Source organism: Impatiens glandulifera, chromosome 1 (genome assembly GCF_907164915.1).
Source record: "Impatiens glandulifera chromosome 1, dImpGla2.1, whole genome shotgun sequence".
Lineage (NCBI taxonomy): Eukaryota > Viridiplantae > Streptophyta > Magnoliopsida > Ericales > Balsaminaceae > Impatiens > Impatiens glandulifera.
In genome coordinates this window covers 98,626,492-98,635,278 of record NC_061862.1, presented here as the reverse complement: position 1 = coordinate 98,635,278, position 8,787 = coordinate 98,626,492, and positions in this window count along the sequence as shown.

Genomic DNA, 8,787 nt, shown 5'->3' with positions numbered 1-8,787 from the left:
TGTTAACAACTTTCAATTGTTACTGGTCTATTATCCCACAATCAATCACATTTTAATCACACTTGGTTAAAGGGTTGTACTTGTTTTGTTAGATTGAAAGTTCGAAACATAAATATAATATTTTTAATTCACTAGTATTTTTTTTTAATAGCGACGACAAATGCTGACGGGAATAAAAATCGTCGGTATATGGTATAACAATGCCGACTATAACGACAATGGTAGGTATTTGGGGTTTAAAAGCGACCACTTAAAATGCCATCGGTATTTGGGGCTTTATAGTGATCATTTACAAAAACTCTCGGTATTGTAACCACTATACCGATGCTTTTGGAACCCTCAGTATACCATACCTCCTTGATTTTAAATAAAATGTAATAAATTTAAATTTATCCGATATTATCAAATTAAAATTATGTATATGAATTTGTTGAATTATCCTAATATTTTAAATTATTTATTAATTTCTTTAATACATAATTTTTAATTTGGTTACACATTATCTTATTTTACAATTTAAGCTATATTATAACTTATTTACATTATTAATAATATTTATTAAAATAAAATAAAAATACTTATAATTTTAAATTAATTTATATTATAAAATTAAATTATCCCATGTTCTCTTTTTAATCTTGTCGGTAAAGAAAAAAAAATTATGTAGAAGAATTTGGATAACATTATCTACAAATTTTAAAATAAAATTATTTAATTAATTTTAATCTTAATTTTATATTATATGTGAACATAATTAGTTTTAAATATATCAATCTTAATCTTAAGTATGATTGTTGAAATGATAAAAATATCATTTTTCAAAAAGATTCAATTTGTTGTTATATTTTTGACTAGGACGATGGTTTCCAAAAAAATATTTTATTTTATTTTTTAAAATAAGAATGAAACAATTAATTACAGTAACAAGTATCAAAACATGAAATATTTTTAGTGCAAACACTAAGAACCATCCCACTTAGTTTAGTTCAGTAAGTAACACTATTTGTTTCATCGTTTGTTCCTTCAACATACTTGACTAATGATTAATATTATTAATAAGGAAACAATGTTTAACATTGGAATTTTTTTGTTTGAATTTTAGTACTGGTATGAAAATCAATTATCAATTCTTCTCTCTAATAAACAAACTCAAAATAAATATATTATTGTTATTTTCTTACTCGTTTAAATTCGTCTGAATGGACCAGTTTTTTTTGAGATATTGGTATTGGTGGGAGTGTTACATGAAAGAGGTGGATCATTTGAATTTTTTCATCAGTAAGTTTAAGGTAAGAATTTCAATTTTAATAAAAGATCAAGGGCATATTTAGAGGGTTTATCTTAAAATTAAAAACAAGAAATTTCGAGGTCCATCCTCTCTAACCTTCATTTCAGCTCCCTTCTCCCGCTCCCACATCGACCTTTTGATCAGTTACCAGAGGAGAACATCGTTCACAAGCCACACTTGAACTGTAATATGACATTTGATTCCTCGAAGCAGGCGTTCTATGACTACCACCGCTTCATTGACGTCAAGAAGATAGTGGACGAGGAATTGTCATCAGGTCTCTGGTGAGTTTTCGTGCGTGTCATTGCGTTTTACTTCTGATATTTTTTAGGTTTTAGGTAATTTGAGAATTTCTGAGCTGAGATCCGACTATTATCTAGTTCAAAGTCAATTTTCTTTTCCAGAGTTTTCTTTAGATGTAGAAATGGGATGTGATGACTAATTAAAGGATGTCTTATAGCTTTGTTCATGCCGAATTGTATTTGTTCCTTTATTTTCTACTGAAAGAATGATTAAGTACTCTACTTGCCTTATTTTCATTCACATAGATGAATTAGTAAGTTATTACTTGTATCATTGTTCATGCCGAATTGTATTTGTTCTTTTGCATGAGTTCCTATATTTTCTACTGAAAGAATAGATAACTACTCTACTTTGCCTTCTTTTCTGTAGAGAAAAGTTGTAATATATTATTTATTATTATATTGATTACATGAGAGGGGGAGAGCCTTATTTATATACAATATACAAGAAACCTTTACACTATCCTAGAAACCTTTACATTACTCAAACCATTACTCCACTTCCTAAGTTTGACTTAGACATTAACCAAGATGGAAATATTTATATTCCCCAAGCCACTTATACGTTACCCAATGATGACTCATTCATTATTTCCAACACTCCCCCTCAAGTTAGGAGTGAATAGATTGAAAACTCCTAACTTGTCAAGAATGTGGTCGAAGGAGGTTCTACCCAGAGACTTCGTGAAGATGCGGCCAACTGGTTCTTACTCATTACGTAAGGTGTTTCAATTTGGCCAGATTGTACTTTCTCCCTGATAAAGTGACAGTCAACTTCAATATGTTTCGTTTGTTCATGAAAAACGGGATTAGATGTGATATGTCGTGCTGCTTGGTTGTCGCAATACATTTTCATCGGTTCACTATGAGATATCCCCATATCTTGGAGTAGATGCTTAATCAAAATAAGTTCGCTAGATGTAGTAGCCATATCCCGGTATTCTGCTTCAGCGCTAGATCTTGCAACCAAGTTTTGCTTCTTGCTGCGCCAAGTGACTAAATTCCCGTCAACAAATGTACAGAATCCAGTGGTTGATTTTCTATCAGAACTTTCTGCCCAGTCTGCATCCGAGTATCCAATGATATTTAAGAACTGATTTCTTTTAAGCCAGATTCCTTGCCCTGGAGTAGCCTTGAGATATCGAAGTATTCTTTTGACTGTTTTTAGATGACTTGTTCGTGGAGCATGCATAAACTGGCTCACTGCACTAACAGAAAAAGTAATATCTGGTCTAGTGACGGTTAAATATATAAGTTTGCCAACTAACCTTTGATACATGCCAATATCCACTAACAACTCACCATCTTCAGAATTAAGTTTAGTAGTGGTGTCCATTGGAGTATAAGTTAGCTTTAATCCCAACTTTTTTGTTTCATTTAATAAATCTAAAGTATATTTTCTTTGAGACAAGAATAACCTTTTTTTGTGAATGGCTATCTCTACTCCAAGAAAATATTTAATAATACCTAAGTCTTTGATATCAAAAGTTTTTTGTAAATACTTTTTAACTTTATTTATTACTTCGTCATTGTTCCTAGTAATTATAATATCATCAACATATATAAGAACAAAAAGAGAGAAATTTTTAATAAATAGGGAGGAATCTGCCGTACTTTTTGTGAATCCATTTTGAAGAAGAGCATTACTTAATTTAGCATACGAAGCACGCGAAGATTGTTTTAATCCATATATAGCTTTATTAAGTTTACAAACAAGTTTAGAACTCAAGTTGTCTTTGTAACCTGGAGGAAGATCCATATACACTTCCTCCTCTAAATCACCCTAGAGAAAAACATTTTTTACATCCATTTGAAAAATATTCCAATTTTTATTAGTGGCAATCGATAAAAGAATTCTAACCGTATTCATTTTGGCTACGGGGGAAAAGGTTTACTCATAATCTATACCATATGTTTGAGTATATCCCTTTGCTACAAGACGTGCCTTGTATCTATCTATTTTACCATTACTATCATATTTTATTTTATATACCCATTTACAGCCGACAGGTCTTTTTCCTATAGAAGGAACAACAATATCCCAAGTATGATTTTTTTTCAAGTGCTTCTAGTTCCTCACACATAGCTTGTTGCTATAGAGGATTAGAAACAACTTCTTGAAAATTTTTAGGCTCAATGTTATCTAAACAAGTTAAAAAATTAAAATGTGTTGGAGAAAATTTTTCATAAGATAAAAATTGTTGAATAGGGTAGGATACCTTATAGGAAATATAGTCATCAAGTTTTGCAGGTGGTCGGCTAGGACACACAGATCTTCTTACACCTTCATATCCTGATAGGTTTTCACGAACTTCTTCTAAAATAGGTTGTCTTTCTTGTTCTGATGGATTTTCCGAACCATGTGACTCCTGATTTTCTCTTGAATAGGTTGAACTCTCTAATTCTTCCCCTGAGATGATATCGGATTCCACGTTATCTTTGGTCCTTGGTACCTCATCTCCCCCTGAGCATGAGCATGACCTTGGTGCTTCATTTCCTGTAGTTACATCTGTAAAAGGGTTAAGAGTAGGGATAAAATTGTTAAAAGAATCATAATCATTAATTTTTTCTTTGAAAAATGGCTAATGCTCTCTAAATATAACATTTCTAGATATGTAAATTTTATTAGTTTCAAAATCATAACATTTGTACCATTTCTAAGAGTTGAAAATCCAAGAAACAAAGCTTTAATGAAAGTTGTACTAAGTTTATCGGTGCGACTAGTGTGAACAAAACATGTGCAACCGAAAACACGCAAATGTTCATAAGAGATTTCTTTGTTATTTAAGACATTGAGTGGAGCTTTTCCATTCAATACAGAGGTAGGAATTCTGTTTATAAGGTGAACCGCAGCGAGAAGGGCATCAGACCAAAATCTCTTAGGGACATTAGACTAGAAAAGTAAAGCTCGGGTTACCTCAAGAAGGTGTCTATTTTTTCGTTTAGCAACTCCATTTTGGGCAGGTGTATGAGGACAAGTTTTTTTTGATAAACAATGCCCTTTGATTTAAAGAAGTTTGAAAATTTTGAGTTAATGTATTCAGTACCATTATCAGATCGAAAGTTTTTAATTGTGGCATTAAAATAATTTTCTGCAAATGAATTAAATTCCAAAAAAAATTCATACACTTCCACCTTTGAAGTTAAAAGATAAATCTAAGTTGTTCGTGAGAAACCATCGATGAAGCTAACATAATATCTAAAATTATTATACGAATCGATAGGTGTCCCCATACATCTGAATGTATCAATTCGAGAGGAGATTTAGTTTTATTTGTAGAGATGAAAAAAGGAAGTTTGGTTTGTTTTAAAAATTGACAAATATCACAATTTGAACAAAAATTATCTATTCGAAAAAATGTTTTACAACTTTATTAGAAGGATGTCCTAACCTTTGATGCCATAAATCTTGCTCAAAAGTAGTGTATGAATTGAAAGCACATCTAGAAAGATCAATAATATAAATATCGTTGACAATTTGTCCTTCACCAATCTTCATTCCTGTCAACTTGTCCTGAAACACAACACATTCATTAGAAAAAATAACAAGACATTTAAGATCTTTAGTTATTTTGCTAACAGATAATAAGTTAGGAGATAATTGTGAAACATAAAGAACATTATCAACATTTTTTGAAAATACTCTGATAGACCCAGTTCCTAAGATATGCATATTTGAATCATTAACTGTTTTAACACTTTGTTGTGACTTTTTAATGGAAAAATCCAAAAAATTATTTTTATTTCCAGTCATGTGATCTGAGGCTCCTGAATAAATTACCCAATAATTAGGATATTTGCAAAATATGTAAAATATTTTGAAAAAAATACCTGGGTCCACTTTGGATGTGGACCGAGCCTCTTGTGTTTGCATAAATTTGATAAACTGATCAAAAAGATTATTGAAATCTGTTTGATTGTTTGACCTTGCTGATATGTTAAAGTTGTGTTTTCCAGTAGTTGGCCTAGTATTCCAGCCCATTTGATCATTGCTTTCTCCTCCATTGTTTTGAGCGGGAAATCCTTTCGGGTTTCTTCCATTAAGATTTCTACCTTTTTCTTCGTCATTCTTCTTTGCCGCACGAAGATGAGGATAGAGTTTGAAGCAAAACTCCTTAGCATGACCCTGTTTCTTACAATGATTACAGAAGAGATTGCTGGTTCATTGAAAATTTTGGGATTTGTGACTAAAAAATGCTTGATTTTCACCTGTTATTTGCCCCTCACCTCCCATGGTGCTTCTCTGTGTCTCCTCTTATTGTAGCCTTGAGACAACATCATCGAAATCTGGAAGAGTAGACGTCATGAGGATTTGAGCACGGATGGCGTCCCAACTCGGATCGAAGGAGGCAAGCAACTGGTATATCCCTTCTTGTTCATCTCGCTCTTGCAAGGTAATCTCATCGTTGGTCCGAGGTAAGTACATCATAAGTTCTTCTCGTCTTCTGGTTAACTCACCAACAATTTCGGTAACCGACTTCGATCCCTTTTTGAGGGACTAGATTTCTGATTTCAGTTGATATATGTGAGCATAATTTTTAGTATTTGCATATCTTTTTTCTTGACCGAATCCCAAATTTCTTTTGCTGAATTTTTGCCCAAGAAAAATTCAGAATTTCTCGGCTCCATGGAATTTAGAAGCTAACTCATGATTTGATAGTCATGGGCTTCCCATTCCTCGGCCCTTTTCTGATCTTCCTCAGTGAATTTCTCTGATATGGTTGGTTGCGTTGATGTCCCAGAAATATGGCCAAATTTGAGCTTCCCTTTAAGAAAAATAGTTATTGACCGCGCCCAAGTGATGTAGTTCTTTTCATTCAAAAGAACCGAGGTCATCTTCCCGGTTGAGTGCTCATCAAAAAAATTTCTCCCGAAAGTAGTCATTGTCGTGTTTAACAAAAGCAGAGAATACTCTGAAATTTCAAACTAAACAGCACAACAGTGCTAAAAAAGAATATGAGAAAGTAAAGATAGTGCTGAAAGAGAGTCAGGACACAAGTACCCGCTCTGATACCATGTAGAGAAAAGTTGTAATATATTATTTATTATTATATTTATTACATGAGAGGGGGAGAACTCTATTTATATACAATATACAAGAAACCTTTACATTACTCAAACCACTACTCCACTTCCCAAGTTTGACTTAGACATTAACCAAGGTGGAAATATTTATATTCCCCAAGGCACTTATACATTACCCAATGATGACTCATTCATTATTTCCAACATTTTCACTCACATATATGAATTAGTAAGTTATTACTCTGATACTAATCAGGTTTTATGCCAATGATATCATTCTTAAAACATGCTTCCAATTAATCCTTGCTCTGGCTCCCCGATTACAACCGCTCTCGCTCCCTATTTCTTGACAAAAATGATTAAAATATCATGATTATTCATGTAAGAACACAAATACCTGTAAAATCTTGAAGACTTTTTCTGTAATGTACTTTTGATGAGGAGAACTATATTTCTGTTGTAACTTATTTGGATGTAAATATAGTAAAACTCATTGATATGCTCTTTTTACAACATTCCCTTCTATTATGTCAACAAGAGCTATTGACTTCCAACCACTATTCCCCCAAAGCACCTAATATTTTTATATTTCAAACCATCATTCCAAAGAAATATACATACATTCGAATAATATACATATTCACTAAATTCTCACAAATTGTAGAGTTGACAATAGAGATCGAATATTTCTTTCCCCATTGCCATTGCCGAATTTTATTATCTAGATCCAAATCCTGCATTTCATTTTGTTACAACACATCGTTCTCAACATAAATCTCATGAAAAACATTCCATATTACCTCATTGCTAGTACTAGTAGTACTAATTCCATGGTCATTGGGTAATTTCTTTACATGTTCAATAGTCATGATGATACATGTTAGTTGGTCTAATTAAAAAGGATCAATATAAATAAAGGAACAATTACAATTAGTTTATTTTAGAGGAAACTGTCTAAGGAATCCTTAGGACATTGCTTGTAGGGAAACCCTTTCAAAATTGGAGGGATTCTTAATTGGTGATTCTTACTTCTCGGTTTGTAGTTTGAATTTGACGAATTGATGGAATTTCTAGAAATAATAATTCTGAATGGCGGATATTGATCCCATTTGCCAAAATCCCAAGATTTTCTAGCATGAATAATCTAGTCATGGTGAATTGGGTCTTCATCTTTTTGTAGTTATGGTCATTGATGAAAATCATTAGGCAATGATGTAGTTAGAATTAATGGTTGAGATGAAAATTAGACAAAAAGAAACCTCACTATTAAGATTTGTATGGCATATAATTGTGTTTCTATATTAATATGGATGAACTAACATCATTTTTAATAACTAATAAAACTTAATTAAAATGTCATTATTGTTCATGTAACAACACAAATACCTGTATAATCTTGAAGAACTTAACTAATTTTTGTAGTATGGGGTTGCTTATTATGAAATATTTATATATAGTTTTGTAGTTAAAAAGATTTATAACACTTCTATGATAGTCTAAAACTCTATATTAAAATTTCTTTTCTTTAGTGAAAATTTAACTAATTCACTTTCATATATTTGCAGGTTGAAATATAAAAAGTGAGGGTTGAAATAGTGTACAGGTACTTGTTCCACTCTTTACTTTATATTCACTCTTGTCATGTTTGTTCCTCTCTTGATTATTTTTGTTTTTCTTCAAATATTTACATCATTAGTGGGTGGGCCATTTCAATACAAATGAATTAAAAACAAGGAGAAATGTATCAAAATTGTCTGTAGTCGTCTCCTCTTGGGGAGGAAGACCTAAAAGTTTAAACAATCCCAATCAAAGTTATTATCATACATAATGTTCATTAATAGTTAGGTTATTGAAATTACATGGATCCTACATTTTAACACATCTTTTAGTTTCTTCTTGAACAATTTTATTTTGGTTTTATTCGAGAAGAGCTATAGTACTACAATCCACTTATTTCCATGTTCTACCATGTCAGTATTTTTCCATTTGCAGAATCAATGGCATGACAATCAAACATTTCCTTAAATATCGTTACTCAAAGATACCATATTGGGAAGATATGCTGAAACAATCATCACAAGTTAGTCCTCTGTATACCCTTTTCAAATATAATGGTTGATTTTTAGTTAGTTCTCTATGTCAGTCATTGCATTTGTGTTTAATTTGACCGTT